We start from the raw sequence: 23,001 nt of genomic DNA on the forward strand, positions 1-23,001 counted from the left end.
GATGAGGACAAGTATGTACTCCATTTAGGCTTATTCAGATAGGCTATTTAGTTAATTAGCAGATTTATCATTCTAATGCTACATCATAAGTGTATCTCTGTCCTTCTGATCCACCCCTTGAGAGGCCATAAGAAAGATTAGGAAAAAGAGTGTAAACCTTTCTAAATGTAACATGACAGTCCAAGCTGAATCTGGAGCATTATTAAACACTTGTGTGTATTGAACCATATTGGTACACTGCACTGTATATTGGTACACTGTACCATGAAGATGATGGCCTCCTCAGGCATACATGGACTGATAATGCAAGTAAAGAGATACAAGCACTCCCAGATGAGCCACAAAGTAAAGGTCGGAACAGACTTCCCAAGAAATAGCTGCCAAGGTACCACTCCACAGTAGATAGACAATAGATAATATATCCTCAATGTTCTATGGATCAGTCGTACAATCTGCAGTTTGGTGGCCCGCAGACACCCATGCTCCGCATATAACAGGTGAGGTGGCCACCACCAAAAACAGAATTCTGGGCCCTTGCGACAAGGGACCTCTGACGACGGCACAATGCTGAAGCTGGTAAGGAAGGGGGAGTGGGCATTATCTCTTTGCTATACTATGGGCCTGATTCACAAAGCGGTGATAACCCAGTTATCACGCCTAAAAGACTTTAGGCATGATAACCTTTGCACTAGCAGAGTTATCACCGCTTTGTGCTGCTGATCGCACGCAAAGTATTGCGCGCAGCGCCCATATGGTTTAATGGGCGCATCGCGCGCACTGCACCGCGCGACTGCGTGCGAGTTTCTTTTTATCACACCTAAACTGAGTTTAGGCGTGATAAAGGGCTTTTCACAGGCTTGCAAACACTTTGCACCACTTTTTGAATCAGCCCCTATATGTGTACTGGTGGTACGCTCAAGGCAAACTTTTATTGCTGGATCCCTTGTTGCAAAGGCCCTCACTTCTGTTTTTGGCAGTGGCCACCTGTTATATGCTGAGCACGGGTGTCTGCAGGCCACCTAATTGCGGATTGTACGACGATCCATAAAGCACTGAGGATATATTATCTGTATACATAGACAGATGCTTTCAATGAGGGAAGAATGGATAATAGGAATAAACTTACCTAATTTTTTCTAGTGACACCTCCCCGAGCGCCCCCCCCCCCAGAAAAAAAAAACACAACAAAAACAGTTCTGTCCTTAGAGTGCACCCGAGGCAAATAAAATGAAAAAAAAAATAGATATGTACCTAAGAGGGAAACCTTTGAATCCTGCAGAGGCTTCCTATGTCCTCTTGGCCCCCACTGTTGCCATTGTACGGTCTCCCTAAAAGAAATCCGACAAAAGCTTGCACAATGTACTGCGCCTGTACAGCACAAGCGCTCTGTGCTACCTAACCCTATTCTCACACAGAACCCTCCCTCTACCTATGCCTAACCCTAACCATTACCCCCTGATGCCTAACCCTAACCACCCCCACTCCAATGGCTAACCCTAACCACCCCCTCTCCAATGCCTAACCCTAACCACCCCCACTCCTATGCCTTACCCTATTCACCCCCTCCCGATTCCTAACCCTGACCACCCCCTCTCCACCCTCTCCAATGACTAAACCTAACCACCCTCTCTCCGATGCCTAACCCTAACAAACCCCCTTTGCCGATGCCTATCCTTAAACCTCTCCCATGGGCGCCTAACCATAACTGCCAACCCAATAATTGTTTATAGCAAGAAAACACTAAATATCATTAATAGAAAATGCTACATATCGAACGCCACTATAGGTGCCCATACAATATCGTTTATAGCAGCCCTAGTGCCTACTATATATCAAGAACCTTATCAAGTTTATATCACGTTTTAACTATCATTTGTATGCAGATGACACCCAAATCTCCCTCACACCCCTGACATATCCACCACTACCATGGACAAGGTCTCCTCCTGCCTATCAGCCATCTCCTCCTGGATGTCCGCTAGCTTCCTGAAACTAAATCTAGACAAAACGGAATTTATGATCTTCCCACCCCGGCCATCCCTGATCTTCCCAGATGTGCATGTCACTGTTAACCACACTACCATTCGCACTACCTCTCAAGCCCGCTGTCTGGGTGTCACCCTGGATTACGCACTCTCCTTCACTCCCCATATCCAAAACCTCATAAAGTCCTGCAACTTCCACCTTCGTAACATCTGTAAGATTCGCCCTTTCCGGACCTCTGCCACCACCAAACTCTTCATCTATGCCCTTATAATTTCCCGCCTTGACTACTGCAATGCCCTTCTGTCTGGTCTCCCTATGACCCGAATAGCCCCACTGCAGTCCATCATGAATGCGGGAGCCAGAATTATCCACTGCTCCCATCGCTCCACCACGGCAGATCCCCTCCTTGAATCCCTCCACTGGCTTCCTATCCAGTCCAGAATCAGATTCAAGGTACTGTGTCTGACCTACAAATCTGTTCACAAAACCTGTCCAACCTACATTTCTGATCTTATTCAGAGGTACACACCTAGCCACTCACTCTGCTCCTCCAATGAACTTCGCCTGACTGCATGGGACTGATCACCAGTCCCATGCACGCCTCCAAGACTTCTCAAGAGCTGCTCCAACACTATGGAACTCCCTACCTCCACCCATTAGGGCAGCCCCCTTCTTCAACATCTTCAAAAAGGCCCTCAAAACTCACCTTTTCACTCTGGCCTACCACCCCTCACAAGTGCTCTAAACCCACAGCTGAACTCTGGTCTCCTACCTTTCGCGTCCCTACCTCTCCCTCTAGATTGCAAGCCTTTGGGCAGTGTCGTCCTCCTTTTGTGTCCTACCTGATCATGCACCTCCATTACTGTGAACCCATGCTTTGCATCTGAGTGAACCTAACTTGCCTAATCTCCATGCTCCATCCAGTGACTGACTAAGCATTACCTTGTACTCATATTGTGCTGCATGATCTGATCTTTCTTGTATTCCTGTGTTGTCATATTGCTGTATGACACCCCTAAATATTGTCTGTAACCTAAACTAATGTCCAGCGCTGCGTAATATGTTGGCGCTTTATAAATACAATAAATCAGTGCCTCCGGCGCCCAAATTTCCTGCTATGAATGATATTTGTATAAGCATCTGTAGCAGTGCCCAGATTTCCTGCTTCTCCTTATATTGCATATAGTACAGTCACTATTGTATTATTAATTAGCACCTTTACATATATGCCTTCATTAGTATGGTAAATGTTGAGAAATGTTGGTATTAGTGTGTCTTTATGAATAACATGCTGTAGGTTGTCCTGATTTCCCATTCCCCTTTTGCTGTGTTGGCATTGTGTGTGGCTGTCTGCTGGCTGCTGCTGTCTCCAGCACACCATACTGGGGAGGATGGCTGTCTGACTAGACTTTATTTGATAGCATGTACTGAGACTCCTTCCCTTCACTCAGCTTTCTTTCCCGCTCTGTGTAGACATACAGTACTGGTTTTCTGTCAGGCTAACCCAACGACAGGAAGGGGATTATTGTACATTCCCACACCTAGCTTTTGAAATGAAGTGGGCTCCTGATGTAGCAGCAGCGTGTGTACAGAGCATAGAGCAGCAGTGTGTGTACAGAGCATGGAGCAGCAGTGTGTGTACAGAGCATGGAGCAGCAGCGTATGTACAGAGCATGGAGCAGCAGCGTGTGTACAGAGCATTGAGCAGCAGTGTGTGTACAGATCATGGAGCAGCAGTGTGTGTACAGAGCATGGAGCAGCAGCGTATGTACAGAGCATGGAGCAGCAGCGTGTGTACAGAGCATAGAGCAGCAGCGTGTGTACAGAGCATGGAGCAGCAGCGTGTGTACAGAGCATGGAGCAGCAGTGTGTGTACAGGGCATGGAGCAGCAGTGTGTGTACAGAGCATGGAGCAGCAGCGTGTGTACAAAGCATGGAGCAGCAGCGTGTGTACAAAGCATGGAGCAGCAGCGTGTGTACAGAGCATGGAGCAGCAGCGTGTGTACAGAGCATGGAGCAGCAGTGTGTGTACAGAGCATGGAGTAGCAGCGTGTGTACAGAGCATGGAGCAGCAGTGTGTGTACAGAGCATGGAGCAGCAGTGTGTGTACAGGGCATGGAGCAGCAGTGTGTGTACAGGGCATGGAGCAGCAGTGTGTGTACAGGGCATGGAGCAGCAGTGTGTGTACAGGGCATGGAGCAGCAGTGTGTGTACAGAGCATGGAGCAGCAGTGTGTGTACAGAGCATGGAGCAGCTCTGGGGAACTTAACAGAGTCAGGTATGAGCACATCCCTGTGCCCTGTTGTGTGAATGCTTCACTTTCCCCTTCATTAGCAATGCCGACAGTACTCATTATTATCTGTATCCAAGCTGTTTCTGATCGATCTCGTTGTCGATCGGGAGCAGATCGGACATTTAGGAAATCATTGTCAGATCCTGTCAGTTGGATGAGAAATTGCATTATGTGTACCCAGCATGATGTACTACCATATTATTATACTGTATTGTGTGTGGCTGAGGGCAGAGGCGTATCTAGAGGGGTGCAGGCATGGCTTGTGCCATGGGCGCCACAGTACCGTGGGGTGCCATGCCTCATGCCTCAAATAAGACTATCTGGGGAACATGGGTACTTAATCTGCCCTCTTTGGCTTAGTGTTAGAAAAGAGAGCAGAGAGGGAATAAGTAGAAATACTTCCCAAAAAGTAACTTCAGCAATCTCCCGAGCCAAAAAAACACAGGCAACCATAACATGTACGCGAGAAAGAACATTGTTTTTAGAGGGGAAGTGGGCTCTGACTGGCAAGGGGGGGGGGGGGGGGGCACTATATAAGTGTTTGCCATAGGCTCTACATTACCCAGATATGCCCCTGGCTGAGGGAGACCTTTCAGGAATAATACCTACCTTGAAAATCCTGGGTTTGCCTCTGACACACCTCCAGAGGAGTGACTGGAAAAGAGCTCCACCAAAAACAGATCTTGTCTGTGTAATACTGCTTTGAAATATGTAGAGATAATGTTATTTCTTCGGGAAAGCAGAGATACAATTTGGCTAACATGCTACAGAAGGAAACATTCTGGAGCTCTGTGTAAAATGCTGTGTTGTGTTTACCTCTGAGACAGAAATATTCAAATAATGCACAAACGATATGCAAAGTATTTCAATAAATGTTCCAGCCCAACTCTTAAAAGCTCTCCCCTCTCATATAATACCTAAAGACAACACTTATTGGATTAGACAGGTATGGCTATTTAAAGCTAAACTTTAGAACTAGAGATTTAAAATATTATTGTGTACAGCAGCCCACATTGTACACGGGGGACCTGATTTTCTATGGATGTTTGAGCTGAACGTTGTAGAATCTGAATCTGCAAACAGCTTTCTGTAGATATTTATGGAATAACGTTATATGCTATCATATCTAATACACTCTCAATCTTGTCTTATTTTTCACTTTTTGTTTTTTTCAAAAAGAAACTGAGCCAGTCAAGATAGTTTACAAAAAAAAAAATCTAACTACCTGATCCTTGGGGGGGGGGATCAGACTGATCAGGTGGGGTCCATTTCTGCCTCTCGCTCATTGTCGCCAGACCGGGGAAGGGGGGTACAGGGGGGCTGTCACCGGAGCAGAGGGCACACAGAGGCATGTCCTTAAGATGGGAGCATGCCCCTGTGTTCCTTTTTTACTTTAAAAACCGCCTCGGGTACAATTTAAAGTATACCTGACCTGAGGCCTAGGGTAAGCACAGAGTCATATTCATGCTGGATCCACATACCTCAGTGCATTGTCCGTTTCCCTCCTTGTTCCACCCAGCCCCCATAATCACTCCTTGAATAATTTAACTTTCACTGAGGGAGGGAATGGGGTGTGATCAAAATTAGGGATGGTAATTTAGATGCAAAAAAGTCTGAGTTGAGTCAGAATTATGCTAAGTTATGCAGCTTGAAAATGGACCAATTAAAATGCACACATTGGGGGAATTAGACTGGCCCATTTTCAAGCTGCAGAAATCTGCATAAACTTGCTTCATATTGGAACTAGTTGTGTCTCCTCGATCATCCCTAGTCTATAGCGTTCTTGTAATACAGCACAGGGTCCCATTTCAGATATACTGTATGCCAGGGCACAATATGCAGGAAGTTTGTATGCCCCCCTTCTTTATGGGGGTTTTCTTTGGACACTCCAGCTACCGCCCTCATCTAAATGCATACAGATAAGTTAAAGAACAAGTGACACCCATGCTAACCTAGAAATAAAAAACACATATATACCGGTAAGTAGAAAAATACTAGTTCTAATTACATAACAGATGTATTGCACTGTCCACGTTATGATCCCTGTGAATTTCATAAAGGAAAAGCAGAGAATCCTATTCTAGACAGTTTCCATCTTGGTTACATTTGAATGAAGCTAATCCTGACATCATTTCCTCCCTCACTCTTTTTTTCTCCTCTTGCTAATTGTGTATTTGTTAACGGCCCAGTCTTCAAACACTCCCACTGAAGTCTATACTAGGAAGTGCACTGTCTTATGTCTTTAGAAGTAGGGGGAAATAAAGGGAAGAGGAGGAATACATTATAGGGAAAAAGACCACCCAGCATGCAACTGTTTGCCAATGGCAATTGAAGGGCCAGTGCTCCCAATATACAGTATGTAATAACTCCAAACCATAACAGCAGAAAAAGTTTTGAATGCAGGATTAGCATCTTTATCACTTAATGCACTCAGACCAGTTGCTTTTGAAATGTGATTTTTACCGTGACAATCCTGCTTTAATAGATTTCCTCCTCCTAAAATAGACCTTAAACTATGATTTATAGTAGACATTATTATCATTTTTTATTTATATATCGCCAACATCTTCCATAGCACTGTACATGGTACATGGTACAAAACAAATATTGGGGAACATAGATACATGAAAAGTTCAAGATATTGTACAATCAGGATATCTGGCAATACAAGTACGAATACATACATCGTTGATGAGTGGTTTGAGATATCTGTAAGATTAGTACACGCACGTTCACATGATAAATTACAGCAAAATAAGAAACAATAGGAGGAGGTCCCTGCCCTTACAAGCTTACAGTTTAGACTAGAGGGTGGTGGGGTGAAGACACTAGGGAAGGAGACAAAGGAGTTAGCAGATGAGGTAGTGAGCCTCCACTGTGATCTACAGCAAATTATAGGCTTGTCTGAAAGGGCCCGTTCCGCAGGTGATTTTACCGCGATTCATGCAGTAAAATCACTGTACATTGTACACTTCCGCAATTCAGAGCGATTGCGATCAGCGCTTTATTAAGCACTGTACCGTGATTGCTCCAGAATTGTGGCAAAAATGCACAGGTAATGCGGTTTGCGATTGGTGCTAATCGCAAAACGATTGCGATCTGCGCCAACCGTAGCAGGGAGATCACTGCCATAGGTTAGAGTAGCATCTGTGCTTTAAAAAAATCAGTATTGCTTTGGAGAATATCGGTAATTGCCCGCTAGTGTGAATGTGCCCAAAAGGTGTCTAAGAGTACATTTGAGGATTGTGAGCTCCTCTGATGGGCTGTTGGTGACCTGGCTATGGGCTCTGTAAGTTGCTGCAGATGGTGCCAGTACTATATAAATACACAACAATAATAATAACACAGTATCCAGGCCATGTTTGCAGAATAACTTGTGTGCTATGATTATCTTGATTAATTCAGCAAATTATTAGACTGTATGCCTGTGTCTTTTTTGTTATTCAAACAAACCTGAATGTATCCAGTACAATCCTGCCAACGTTACCCTTCTCTGTGGGGCTAAAGGCTAAAGTGTGCTCACAGAAGTGAACACAGCAGGATGTGCTGTTTGTTGCAGCAATGCTATGTCAGTAGAGGAATGTGAAGTTGGCATTGGGAGCTATTGGCATAAAAGTGCAAAAGAGCCAACTGCTATCTGTTGTTGCAGAGCAAGTGAAACCTGTTTTGTGATTTGGCATGATATAAAAGGGGGGCAAGTACATGGTTTTTAAAATGTGCAAATTGACACTTTTGTGCTAGAGGAAAAAGGAAATCTGAACACCAGGCCTTTGGCACAGAAATAATATTTACTTACTAATTGTCAGCTCAGTAGTATCTCCGCAACTACTGTTGGGGGGGGGGGGGGGTGTGGAGAGGGATACTGGGGGATAAAGCAAACCGGAGCTGAAAATTAAAAGTCAAGATAATCATACACAGGGCATACTTACCTCCCCGTGTAGTCTACTCCTCAATCTCTTTTTCCTCTACCGTGTGGTGTTTGTTCACTGTGATCGATGGAATTCTCTTTCCTCCACTTTAAAAACGGCAATGGCCCTGTAACAGCTTCCTCGTCACCACACTATTCAGCTGTAATATGGCCCACATGAACCAATGGGGAACATGGATATTATCTTGCTCATCAGTTGTCCTTTCAGTTATAACTGATAATAACTAACATATAACTGACAGCAACTGATATATAACTGACAGCAACTGATATATTTCAGTTCTGACAAAATCCTGTCAGATTATTACAATACTATATAAACATCTTGGAGCTCATAGAGGCAATACAATCCCAAATGGTTGATGTTCCCATAGTGTGCTGCCTCTCTCCCCCTCCCATCTCCCCTCTCACGTCTCCATAGAACAGGCAGCTAGCTGAGCAGCAGGTCTCTATGGTTCTTGTTACTACAATGAGTATGATTTTGGGTGACTATTATAGCAAGTGTATCTGTACCTGTAGAGGTTGTTGTACTCTATGAAGCAGCATTCTGGCAGTCTGAAAGAGGAACTTTAACCTCGGTTTGAACTTCATTCCGACCAGTAGCGGATACCCACTTTCCCTCAAGAAATCTTTTCTCGAATAGATTATCGGAGGGAGGGGGTGGAGTCTGTGTGGCTGATATTGTGGTGAAATCCCTCCCATAATGTGATGTCATGAACATGATCCTGACAGTTTTCTGTCTGAGAACCTCATTGCATTGTGGGAAATAACAGCTTTTTCCAACTGCCAAGCAAGCAGCATCTCCCTCTGTGCATAGAACCCTAAATTAACGAACTTTCCATACAGATCACCTGGCAGGAGTAAAAATGTCACCACCAGTGATACATTTCATAATGTAAATCAGGGAGAGGAAAGATTTTACAATGTTCAAACACTGACTAAGTAATCTGTAAATTAATATTGCAAAAATAAGCAATTTTATTCATTGTTATTTTCACTACAGTTCATCTTTAACTAATATATGAAAGCTCTGTGGAATTCAAAGAGCAGCTGAACAGAATAATTTATTATTAATAATAATGTAGAGATGCAGTGCAATGCTGCTTTACATTGTGCAACAAGAGCTGCAGGTGGCCTCCTTTGTCAGTGACTTACATGTAGTGGGTGTTCCATTCTGCTACGCCTCTTCAATTCTCAACATTTTTATTGCTTCTGCGCAATGCGATGGCTGAAAGCATCTTTTCTAAGATGTGTATGCTCTGGGAAGAAGTAGTTGTGTCTCACTGTTTCAGTGGAAACATAAGCCACGTCAGTAAGACTGATGGAGTGGGAGAAAAGCTACTGTAGAGTTCCTTAAATGAAACTAACTGTCTGCAGAGTGATTGCCCTTGAGAGGCTTGTGCACTATGTGCCACTCACCCAGTCATCTGCTGTTGTAGTTACTACGAATGGTCTAATAATTCCGAGCTGAGGCAGAATTATGCAAATTTTCTATGTAAATATATGTATCTTGAAAGTGGACCAATCAGATTCTGCTGACTTGAGATTCGATTGGTCCGTTTTCAAGCTGCATATATTTTGCATATATCTGAAGCCACAAAGCAGTACAGAAAGTCTCAGTGCTGCAACCAAAATTATGCAGGATCAGGGAGTCAACCAGTCCACTCCTGTATCCACAAAAGGTATAACTTCAAGCCAAAGAAAAAATGAAAGGCTAAGTCTCAAACTGGATTTGAGCAGATTGGCAAAATTCAAGTGCCACCGTATAAAGCATGACGTTTAAACCTGTATGGTCTTTTTCAAGTGCTAACAGGATCAGTGTGCAACAACCACATTTAAGTGCAACAAAATTGACAAATGAACATACAACACACCCACTGGATCAGTGGGTAAGCACAGTACTTAAAGAGACAGGCTACATGGAATCACAGAGAGAGATGTTCATATAAAACATTCTAAATTAAAATTCTCATTCTGTCCATTAGGAGTGAGTGTCCCAATATCACTGATCAATCTGATCTCTATGCGCAAGAGGGGTTCGAGGATCCACCCCTCATTGCTGATCACTTTCTTCAGTACGCACCATTTTAAATCTCCTACCGTGTGTTTGCACTTCCTGAAGCCACAAGACTTTAAAAAAGAAAAACCAACTGTATCCCAGTTCAGGTACTCTTTAATAGCCCAGAAAAGTGTCAGGGCCAATTTGAGAAGAGTGTCGGGACATCCCTGAGAAGACTCTCCTTGTAACGATTGGTGTCAGCAAGAGGCACAAATATCTGATTAAGTGGTGATATACAGAATCACCACTAATGCAGATATGTTAGAGTGAAATAGTAAGTATCTTCCTGATGGTAAATCAGCGGAAGGCTCACTAACACGGTAAGTGCCTGAAATGATCTACTCAGACCAGTGTCACACCCCGAACCTTGATTATTGGGGATCCGCAGTATCGCCAATAATACAAGGATAGACCCGATTATATAGCAATCTGCGGAATTGCTAATAATGCGGGTAGATGTAAAGCAGTGGACACACGAACAACATGAAAATATACAAAGCAGTAAATATTCACAAAGTTGTGGAAATATCCACCACACAGCAATTCCTCAGAGGTGTGGTTACCTCTGAATGGGAACCCCGTGTGTGAGATCCCCCAAAGTGGCAGTGGAGGAATCTCGGCCTCTGGCAGTAACGGTCTGCTAGGGCCGGCGTCTCAGGGAGGCAAGCCTCAGATAATAACCCAACAGTAGGAGACGTTCCACTGAAGGGAGCAAGGTCAGACAGAAAGAGGTTCGGCAACAGTACAGGCGGCAACAGTACAGAGACGTGAGACGAGAGAATAGTCAGGAACCAAGCCAATAGTCGTTAACGGTACGGGCTGGCAGAGTACAGAATCAGGAAGCAGAAGAGAAGTCAAGACAGGCACAGAATCATACACAGAGAATCAATAACAATAATAATAATCTCCTAGTCTAGGTGTGAAGTCCTTGGTTTCAACACCTGGGATCTAGTCTAAGGTCTGAGTGCTGACACAGGGTATCGCAAACACAGACAAAGTGTGACTGAAAAGCACTTCCTTATATACTGCCTGGGAGAGAAGTCTCCACCCCAGGCAGCAACCAATCAGAGCAGGCTAAAATGTCAGCTGACCTCCAGGTCAGCTGACACGCTTTCTAAGAGTATAAAGGCGTGTCTGGTGTGCAGCCGCACCCCCTAGAGGCAAGATGGCAGAACCCTGGTGAACAGCATGTTGGTGAGTTTGGAGCAGAGTGCTCGGACGGGTGTGCGCAGCGGATGCGGACGAATTTCCGCATCCCGCGTTGGAAGGTCCGCTTGCCGGACTGGATGCGACCATATTTCCGCAATCCATCCGGCGTTGCAGATTTTTCGTTACAGTACCCCTCCCTCTAGGCGTGGACTCCGGACACGTCCCACCTGGCCTGTCAGGATGGAGCTCATGGAACCGTCTCCTAAGTTTATCAGCATGTAAATCACCTGCTTTGACCCAGGATCTTTCCTCTAGACCGTACCCTCTCCAATGCACCAAATACTGCACTGAACCCTGAACTCGTCTGGAGTCCAAGATCTCCTCAACCTCCCATTCAGGCTCACCATCAACCATGACAGGGTGAGGAGGGGGGGAATCCACCTGAACAGCTGGTTTCAGGAGTGACACATGAAAGGCTTTCCCCACCTTTAGAGACTGCGGTAACCTGACTCTGTAAGTAACACGATTAACCCTTTCGGAAATTGGATATGGTCCAATATACCTGGGCCCCAGTTTCGCGGATGGCTGCCTCAGAGCTATATGACGAGTTGATATCCAAACTCTGTCTCCTGGTTTAAACTCCCACTCCGCAGACCGTCTCTTATCTGCCTGCCTCTTCTGTATGATGAAAGCCTTTTTTAAATTTTCTCTGACATTAGCCCAAATCCTCTTGAAAGATTCCTGCCACTCCTCCAGGACAGGGAATGGAGAGGTCGACACTGGCAAAGGAGAAAATTTGGGAGATTTCCCATTGACAATTTGAAAAGGCGCATAACCAGAGGACTCATTCCTGAGATTGTTATGTGCGAACTCAGCAAATGGTAGAAACTCCGCCCACTGGTGTTGGGCGTCCGCCACATAACATCTCAGGAACTGTTCCAAAGATTGATTGGTCCTCTCTGTCTGGCCGTTGGTCTGTGGATGGTAACCTGATGAAAAGGACAACGACATACCCATCCCCTTACAGAAGGCCCGCCAGAACCTAGAGACAAACTGGACCCCTCTGTCTGAGACAACATTCTCTGGAATGCCGTGTAATTTAAAGATATTTTGAATAAAAAGATCTGCTAATTTTTGAGCAGTAGGGAAACCACTCAAAGGCACAAAGTGGGCCATCTTACTGAATCTGTCTGTGACCACCCATATGACAGTCTTTCCATTGGAATCTGGAAGTTCTCCCACGAAGTCCATGGAAATATGTGTCCATGGCTCCTGAGGGGAGGGCAGAGACTGCAAAGTTCCAACTGGAGCCAGTCGGGAGGGTTTGCTCCTGGCACAGACGGTACAGGTCTTAACAAATTCCTTGCAATCTTGTTGTAGAGATGGCCACCAGACAGATCTACACAACAATTCTTGGGTTCGGGTAATGCCAGGGTGTCCAGCATTCTTGTGTCCATGAAACAACTGCAGCACTTTGGGACGTAAAGTACAAGGGACATAAAGAACCCCTCTTGGTTTCCCTTCTGGCACTTCTAATTGAAAAGGACTTAAGAGGCTAGGAAGGTCTTCAACTATCTCAGTGGCTGCCAGGATGATCTCTTTCGACAGAATACTTTCTGAGGAAGGAGATGGAGCAGTTTCAGGTTCAAAACAACGAGAAAGGGCGTCCGCTTTAACGTTCTTACTCCCTGGTGTGAATGTAATTATAAAATTAAAACGGCAGAAAAAGAGAGCCCATCTAGCCTGTCTGGGGGTGAGTCTTTTAGCTTTTTCAATGTACTGTAAATTTTTATGATCCGTGTACACAGTAATTACATGCTCCGCCCCCTCTAACCAGTGGCGCCACTCCTCAAAAGCAAGCTTGATGGCTAATAATTCCCTGTTTCCAACATCATAATTTCTCTGGGCAGGAGAGAATTTTCTGGAAAAAAAAGCACAGGGATGAAGCTTGCCCTGAAGTCCTGAACGTTGAGACAATACTGCTCCTACTCCAACCTCCGAGGCATCCACCTCCACTATAAATGGGTAAGCAACATCTACATGACGTAATATGGGAGCAGAACAGAATGCCTCTTTCAGAGAGGAAAATGCCACAACTGCTTCTTCTGACCAATGAGTGGCATCAGCCCCTTTTTTTGTCAAATTAGTAAGCGGAGACACCACCGAAGAGAACCCCTTGATAAATTTTCTATAATAATTTGCGAATCCCAAGAATCTCTGTAGTGCTTTAAGCCCAGATGGTTGTGGCCAATCCCTTACAGCAGAGACCTTTTTGGGATCCATGGACAACCCTGATGTAGAGATAATGTAACCAAGAAAGGCAATCTCCTTTACCTCAAAAACACATTTCTCTAATTTCGCAAACAATTGATTCTCCCTGAGTCTTTGTAACACATACTTCACATGTTGGCGGTGTTCCGTGATATTTTTAGAAAATATTAAGATATCATCTAAGTAGACGATTACAAAGCGACCCAGTACCTCCCTAAAAATCTCGTTGACGAACTCCTGAAAAACTGCAGGAGCGTTACACAACCCAAAGGGCATCACCAAGTATTCGTAATGCCCCTTGGGAGTGTTGAATGCCGTCTTCCATTCATCTTCCTCCCTGATACGGATCAAATTGTAGGCCCCCCTTAGATCCAACTTAGTGAAAACAGAAGCCCCGGGAACCTGTGTAAATAAATCGTCGATTAGCGGTAGTGGATACCGATTCTTAATCGTGATCTTATTTAGACCCCTGTAGTCAATACAGGGGCGCAAACCACCATCTTTTTTCTGAACGAAAAAGAATCCCGCTCCTGCAGGAGATCTTGAAGGGCGGATGAAACCCTTCTGCAAATTCTCCTGAATGTACTCGTCCATGGCCAATTTTTCCGGGGACGAGAGGTTGTATAGGTGGCCCCTGGGTGGCATGGTTCCTGGTTTCAAATCTATTGGGCAATCAAAAGGTCTATGGGGGGGTAATTGATCTGCTGCCCTAGGACAAAAGACATCAGCATATTCCTGATATTGTGGAGGTACTCCTTCCACTTGAATCTTAGTAGAACACAAAACTACATTCTGTAAACAATGTTGTGTACAATAAGGCGACCAAGTAGTCAACTGCCCATTCCCCCAATCAAACTGAGGAGAATGTAATCGTAACCAGGGCAACCCTAGTATCACCGTAGAGGTAGACATCTTTAAAACGAAAAACTGTATGACCTCCCTGTGCAGAGCTCCCACTTGCAGCGAGAGGGGAGGTGTCTGACACAGTGGGGACTTTCCTTGCAAAGGAGTGTCATCAATCGCTGTAACATATAAATGTCTTCCTACCGGAAGTACAGGGATATTTAAACTTAAAGCAAAGCTTAAATCTAAAAAGTTAGCTGTTGACCCGGAATCTACAAATGCTGTGGTAGGAAAGTTCTTCCCTTCCCAATTTAGGGAACAGGGCAATAAAAAATTTTCTTGTTTTGGAGGTAAAACAATTCCGCTTAGGGTGGTACCCCCTACCACACCTAAGCCGAGGAGTTTCCCGACTTCCTACCACAGTTTTGTGCAATGTGGCCCTTTTCCCCGCAGTACATGCAAAGACCCTCTCTGCGTCTTCTTGACCTTTCCGCCTCCGTGAGGCGCCCGTGGCCTAACTGCATCGGCTCCTCAGTCTCAACTGCTGCCGAGCTACTGGCCCCAGAAGTCCTAGAGTACATGGGGTACCTGCCCTTCTTGTTGTACCTCAGACGCCTATCTATTTTAATAGACAGCGTAATAGCCTCATCTAGATCTTTGGGTTCCGGATGACTAACCATCACGTCAGTTACTGCTTCTGACAACCCATCTAGGTATCTATCCAAGAGTGCATATCGCTCCCATCTAGAGGACACAGCCCACTTCCTAAACTCTGACGCATACTCCTCAGCAGTACTGCGTCCTTGTCTAAGGTTTTTGAGCTTACGTTCGGCCGTGGCGGCACTATCTGGATCATCGTAGATGACCGCCATGGCCTTAAAAAACTCCTGGACAGAAGACAGAGCAGGATGCTCATCAGGTAAGCCATAAGCCCACGTCTGGGAATCTGCATGCAATAGAGTCTTGATAAGAGTGACCTTCTGAGCCTCGGTTCCCGAGGACACAGGTTTCATCTCAAAGTAAGACAGCACTCTGTGACGGAAATTCTGGAAATCTGACCTTGTGCCTGAAAATTTCTCAGGAATGTTCATTTTAGGCTCGCTAAGAGCCGGGGGAGGTAGAACGTTAAGTGGTGATTGCAACCTTTGGACAGTCTCATTTAACTGAGTAATCTGAGCCTGCTGTGCAGTTACAGTAATCTTCAGCTGTTCTAACTCTGCCCTTACAGTCTGAAGCTGGTTTATCACCCCCTCCATCTTACTTCTTTACGGTCTGTGTTTCTGTAACGATTGGTGTCAGCAAGAGGCACAAATATCTGATTAAGTGGTGATATACAGAATCATCACTAATGCAGATATGTTAGAGTGAAATAGTAAGTATCTTCCTGATGGTAAATCAGCGGAAGGCTCACTAACACGGTAAGTGCCTGAAATGATCTACTCAGACCAGTGTCACACCCCGAACCTTGATTATTGGGGATCCGCAGTATCGCCAATAATACAAGGATAGACCCGATTATATAGCAATCTGCGGAATTGCTAATAATGCGGGTAGATGTAAAGCAGTGGACACACGAACAACATGAAAATATACAAAGCAGTAAATATTCACAAAGTTGTGGAAATATCCACCACACAGCAATTCCTCAGAGGTGTGGTTACCTCTGAATGGGAACCCCGTGTGTGAGATCCCCCAAAGTGGCAGTGGAGGAATCTCGGCCTCTGGCAGTAACGGTCTGCTAGGGCCGGCGTCTCAGGGAGGCAAGCCTCAGATAATAACCCAACAGTAGGAGACGTTCCACTGAAGGGAGCAAGGTCAGACAGAAAGAGGTTCGGCAACAGTACAGGCGGCAACAGTACAGAGACGTGAGACGAGAGAATAGTCAGGAACCAAGCCAATAGTCGTTAACGGTACGGGCTGGCAGAGTACAGAATCAGGAAGCAGAAGAGAAGTCAAGACAGGCACAGAATCATACACAGAGAATCAATAACAATAATAATAATCTCCTAGTCTAGGTGTGAAGTCCTTGGTTTCAACACCTGGGATCTAGTCTAAGGTCTGAGTGCTGACACAGGGTATCGCAAACACAGACAAAGTGTGACTGAAAAGCACTTCCTTATATACTGCCTGGGAGAGAAGTCTCCACCCCAGGCAGCAACCAATCAGAGCAGGCTAAAATGTCAGCTGACCTCCAGGTCAGCTGACACGCTTTCTAAGAGTATAAAGGCGTGTCTGGTGTGCGGCCGCACCCCCTAGAGGCAAGATGGCAGAACCCTGGTGAACAGCATGTTGGTGAGTTTGGAGCAGAGTGCTCGGACGGGTGTGCGCAGCGGATGCGGACGAATTTTCGCATCCCGCGTTGGAAGGTCCGCTTGCCGGACTGGATGCGACCATATTTCCGCAATCCATCCGGCGTTGCAGATTTTTCGTTACACTCCTCCATTCTTCTCACAGTTACCTACCGGGTGTAACAGTAGTGAGGAGAAATATTTTCATTGGCGACACAGATGATAACATTTCATCACACTATCAAAACCTAAAGCACATGATTTCAGCAATTGGAGAAGTCAGACTTAAGGCTTACCACACTTCCAGGCTTACCTTAACCATTTGCCCTAACCCTGGACAAGTGCCGTATATACTCGAATAAAAGTCAACCTCGTGTATGAGTTGACCACAATATTCAACCCTTTTAAGCTGCAATGTTTTATTGACTCAAGTATAAGTCTACCCAGCAAAGTTAATGGCTGCATTTGGGATCCAGCAGGGGTTAAGGACTGCACTGCATACAGTATTGTTGCCATTATCCCCTCCTGTCCCCTAAGTGCAGCCAATAACTCCTCCAGGCCCCCAAGCGCTGCAATTATTCATTCCCCTACTGCAGCGCAGTATTTCCACCCTGCCCCTTTCCTTGTTAATTGATGTGGCCAGGACTTTCACACCTGTTTTTTTGTTGGTGTTTCCTTTCCTCAAAGTATCACATACATCTGGGTAAATTGCTGCAAATGAGAATGTCATTATTAGTACACACATTAATCAGTGTTGCAGTGACTCGTATATAAGTCGACCACTATACTTTTATGAAGTGAATCAGACCTAAATTTCTAGACTTATACTCGTATATACAGTATCTACGTCCCTGCAAAATCCATTTTCACCTCGCAGGGACTACCTACGTCCCTTGGCGCTGTGCACTCCTGCTCGCTCCCGCACTCGCTCTCGCCGCCGATTGTTAGAGGGGAGATCGATGAATGGGAACACAGTTTTTTAAATATAAACAGACCCATATATTTACATTTAGAATTAACCCCTTACCTCCCACACTCCCCAAAACTTACCCAAATAAAGTATTTGTAAAAAAAAATAATAATTTTACAATTAAAAAAAAAACATAAATAGTTATCTTAGGGACTGAACATTTTTAATATGTATGTCAAGAGGGTATAATACTGTTACTTTTTTAATTATGGCCTTGTAATTAGTGATGGACGCAAAACTGAAAAAAGTGCACCTTTATTTCGAAATACAATATTGGCGCCATACATTGTACTAGGGAAATATTTTAAATGTTGCAATAAACGGGACAAATGGGCAAATAAAATGCGTGGCTTTTATCCACAGTCGAACATTATATTTTAAAACTATAATGGCCGAAAGCTGAGAAATAATGCATTTTTTCCATTTTTTTTTCTTATTATCCCCATTTAAATACATTTAGAATAAAATAATTCTTCATAAAAACTACCACCCAAAGAAAGCCTAATTGGTGGCAAAAAAAAAAATGTATAGATCATTTCAGTGTGATAAGTACTGATAGTTATTGGCAGATGAATGGATGCAGTGCTGAAAGGTGAAAATTGCTCTGGTTTTTAACCCCCTTGGCGGTATGAAAAATACCGCCAGGGGGCAGCGCAGCAGTTTTTTTTTTAATTTTTTTTTTTTTTAAATCATGTAGCGAGCCCAGGGCTCGCTACATGATAGCCGCTGCTCAGCGGCATCCCCCCAGCCCCGCTGATCGCCTCCGGCGATAGGCGATCAGGAAATCCCGTTCAAAGAACGGGATTTCCTGGAGGGCTTCCCCCGTCGCCATGGCGACGGGGCGGAATGACGTCACCGACGTCAGCGACGTCGGGACGTCATTGGGAGACCCGATCCACCCCTTGGCGCTGCCTAGCACTGATTGGCCAGGCAGCGCACCGCCAAGGAGGTTAAAAAGAACCCGAGGTGGGTTTGAAGAATATTATCTGCATACAGAGGCTGGATCTGCCTATACAGCCCAGCCTCTGTTCCTATCCCAAACCCCCCTAAGGTCCCCATGCACTCTGCAATCCCTCATAAATCACAGCCACGCTGCTGACAAACAGCTTGTCAGAGCTGGCTGTGTTTATCTCTATAGTGTCAGTCTGCTGCTCTCCCCGCCTCCTGCAGAACTTCAGTCCCCGCCTGCATCCCTTCCCTCCCTGCTGATTGGAGGGAAGGGAGGGGGGCAGGGACCGGAGCTATGCAGGAGGCGGGAGAGCAGCTGAGACTGACACTACAGATGTACACACCTGCTCACAGCACTGCTGTGATTTATGAGGGATTGCAGAGTGCAGGGGGACCTTAGTGGGGTTTGGGATAGCAACAGAGGCTGGGCTGTATAGGCAGATCCAGCCTCTGTATACAGATAACATTCTTTAAACACACCTCGGGTTCTCTTTAAGGAGAAAAACCTTTGGAGGTGAAGTGGTTAATCGCACCTCCCGTGCCATGAAGAATTAATGTGCAAAACCCTCATGTTTCAGATCACACTAGTCTTTTTTCCTTTGCTAATTTCAATTTTGACCAGGAATCGATGGAAATTACACACAGGACGGCCACATTGCGGCATCAATTTCTGATATTGATGCCGCATATTGAGTAATGTATGGGTACTTTTAGAACACAGAACTACTTTTAGAAGACAGTGAGTTCAAACAATCGTGGCACTTTGCGTATGAGTCGTTGGGGGTCGTTGGTAATCTTAAAGATCCAATCTGTCGTGATGGCCGTTATTGCTGCGAGTCGCAGTTCGCCTTTTCGCGCACCTGTACGCACATCGCAAGATCGCTGAAATTATCTCTCGTCGTTCAAAATATCGCTAGTGGTCCGAAGAATCGCGTGAGGTGGGCACGAGCCTTTAGACTATGATTATGGCAGGGATTAGATTGTGAGCACCTCTGAGAGAAAGTCACATGACTGTGTACCCTAAAAAGCGCTGCAGATAATATCAGCTCTCTCTCTCTCTCTCTCTCTCTCTCTCTATATATATATATATATATATATATATATGCATCATATTTAGAAACGTAGTTTGGCCTGCTAAATCTGATGTCCATAATTCATGTGTGGAGTAAAAAAAAATGTGTTTAACTTGTTAAACTGTAGAAAATTATGTGACAGATGTGATTAAAAACTTGTAAATAAAACATGGGTATTGACTGCAGGCTTTCTGTAGCTACACACAAACCTTTCACACCTTTGTCACAATAGGTTAAACAAAAAAAAAAGTGCAGCAGCCCTGCCCAGGCTTCTGTTTCCTAGACATATTTGCTTCTGAGGTTTCAGCACTTTCCATGGGAGAGTAGAGCAGTGCTGCTCGCCCCTCCTTGCTGCCTGTGACATCAGGGACCTTCGCCCTCGCTCCACTCCTCTCTCACTTCCCGACATGCACTGACAGTTGAGTGTCTGGATGAGGAGCAGGCTGCGGGAGAGATCTACCTTGGAGTAAACCATTCGCCTCGCTTTGCTGAGCATTTTGATTTTCTCTTTTTGATTTGTGGCCTCTTGAAGGAAGCTGAGCGTTTTCATTAGAGGAAAGGTAGTGTAAATATTTTTTCACAGCTAAATGCAAGAGACCTGAGAGTGTGCTGAAGGTCTGGTTAATTGTGCCAGCCTTTTCTGGCTGGGAGTTTAGGATATGCCATGGATTGAATGAAGAGACACCCCAGTGATTCCTGGTTGCACATATTAACTGTTAAATACTGCACGTGTAAGAAGGTTGCGTAGAAAGCATTGATCAGTATAGTATAGTCTGCCTTCTTTTCTTGGTTTCTTTTCTATTAAGGAACTCTTTTAGGATCAGTAACATCCTGCAAGGATAAAATTGTGAGTTTTAGTTAGAACAGTTGCAGAATGATACTTATTCAGTCTACTACTGTATATGGGCAGCTCACTAGTACAGCCTGATTAATATTTTGTACATTTTTAAGTATGTTCTATTCAGTTTACTCAGTACATTGATGACTCGTTAAATGTGATTGGAATTCAGCAGTATAGAAAATGAACTGTATGATTTTATTATTTAGTACAATGCAATGTCTACATATTTTATTTATATGTAATTGCACAGATAGTAACTGCTGTGGCTGCAGAGGGTGTAACTGGGCCCATAAACTGCTGTCCCTTCTTTTAATACTTTTTTTTTAAATAAATACAATTCTTTGTACAAAAAAGTCATTAAGCTCCCTTTTCCACTACAGTTGAATCGCAGCGACTCTTCGCATGCGAATTCAGATGCGGAATCGCAGCCTGTTAAATTCAATATGCTGCTTCAGAATTGCATGCAGACGGAAAAAAAGCTGCACAACGCCTCCGAATATATAGCGAATCTGATGTAAATTCGCATTAGCGAATAGTGCGGTTTCCAATTTGTAAACGGACGCGGCACCCCAGTGGAAACCCAGCCTTACATATTCATTTCCATTGTTTATAATTTTTTTGCTTTTTGATGTATCAGAAGCCTTGTAAATAACTGGAAAATAAACTGTTGCTTTTTTATTATTTTTATCTACTTTCTGCATGTACCCCCAAATAACATAATAAAGAAGTCCGGTTGCTTGTCAATGTTTTGTTAAGACTCACAGGTGACAGGTCACTGCTTTATGTCACTTCTGTGTATATTTTCTTGCGTTGCAAGCTTAATTTACATTAACCAACACCAGTTTATCTTTTTGCCTACTTTTAGAATAGTTTCAGGAGCTTCATTTTGTGGGCATGTTAATTCTGAATCAGGGACCTGTGAGCTGGGTGCTGATATTGTAGAGCTATGGAATTGGTTAGCTAGTCAGAGCTGCTGCGTGTTTTATAGCGACAATCTGGTAACTCGTTATTCCAGACAACATTGCTTGTGTAAATGTTAGCAGCAAGTCTTTGCAAGGTCTACTAGCAATTCTTCTGTAGCAGGGACAGCCTATCCTCAGATGGTGGTGCAGGTGCACAAGCTGAAATTACTGTGTAGCTGTTGAATACATAGACACTTAAAATGGATTAACTGGTTATTCCACTGGTTTGTAGCGTGTATAATGTGTTCTTATGCATGAGCTTCTCTCATTAAAAACCAAACAAACTTGAGTTTTCTGTTGCCTCAAGACTGTTTAAACCTGAAATTCAGGGACATAGTTGGGCTCTAGCTTTCTCTAACTAGGCCTCAGGTCCTATCAGTCATGCCCCAAGTCACAAATCAGAATCAACCTCAGAAACGTGAAAGAGCTGTGACTAGTGGAAGAGGCAGAAGTAGGAAGCAGTGAGGAACAATGTTCCAGATGAATGCACGCAGTGCTTTGTTGTTTGACCCTGAGCAGTGACATGAAAGGGATAATGTCTGTCTCGCATACCTGTAGACATTATGTGGTGTATTGTCAGCAGGTGCCTGCACTATAGGTGTACAGACAGTGTATGGAGTCCCAGTAGCCTCCACAAACAGCTGTGTGGTACTTGTGTCACAATAGCACTGACTGACTGGACTGGGACATTTTTGTCAGCTTTCTGTTGTTTTCATTGTCACAGCAATTCAGTGCCATGCCTATAGACTGCTGCATATATACAGTGTCTTGCAAAAGTATTCGGCTCCCTTGAAGTTTTCCACATTTTGTCACATTACTGACACAAACATGAATCAATTTTATTGGAATTCCACGTGAAAGACCAATAAAAAGTGGTGTACACGTGAGAAGTGGAATGAAAATCATACATGACTCCAAACATTTTTACAAATCAATAACTGCAAAGTGCGATGTGCGTAATTATTTAGCCCCCCTGAGTCAATACTTTGTAGAACCACCTTTTGCTGCAATTACAGCTGCCAGTCTTTTAGGGTATGTCTCTACCAGCTTTGCACATCTAGAGACTGAAATCCTTGCCCATTCTTCTTTGCAAAAACAGCTCCCACTCAGTTAGATTAGATGGACAGCGTTTGTGAACAGCAGTTTTCAGATCTTGCCACAGATTTTCGATTGGATTTAGATCTGGACTTTGACTGGGCCATTCTAACACATGGATATGTTTTGTTTTAAACCATTCCATTGTTGCCCTGGCTTTATGTTTAGGGTTGTTGTCCTGCTGGAAGGTGAACCTCCGCCCCAGTCTCAAGTCTTTTGCAGACTCCAAGAGGTTTTCTTCCAAGATTGCCCTGTATTTGGCTCCATCCATCTTCCCATCAACTCTGACCAGCTT

The 23,001-nt window shown here is 44.4% G+C and overlaps 1 protein-coding gene across 8 annotated transcripts in view; it reads left to right on the plus strand.

Annotated features, from left to right (window-relative positions):
* The window catches only part of LOC137521582 (myosin-10-like), a 273,744-nt gene that overhangs the window by 70,364 nt on the left and 180,379 nt on the right, over positions 1–23,001 (plus strand). For 3 of the 8 annotated variants that reach the window (XM_068241014.1, XM_068241017.1, XM_068241018.1), the window contains exon 1: positions 20,176–20,368. The exons of 1 other annotated variant lie outside the window; for it this stretch is intronic. The gene's annotated coding sequence lies outside the window, so the exon portion shown is untranslated. Of the gene's footprint in view, positions 1–20,173; positions 20,369–23,001 lie in introns of those variants that run through there. 4 more of the 8 variants (XM_068241015.1, XM_068241016.1, XM_068241012.1 and 1 more) reach the window with 3 other exon arrangements.

The sequence above is a fragment of the Hyperolius riggenbachi genome, chromosome 6, assembly GCF_040937935.1.
Source record: "Hyperolius riggenbachi isolate aHypRig1 chromosome 6, aHypRig1.pri, whole genome shotgun sequence".
In the NCBI taxonomy this organism is placed as follows: Eukaryota; Metazoa; Chordata; class Amphibia; order Anura; family Hyperoliidae; genus Hyperolius; species Hyperolius riggenbachi.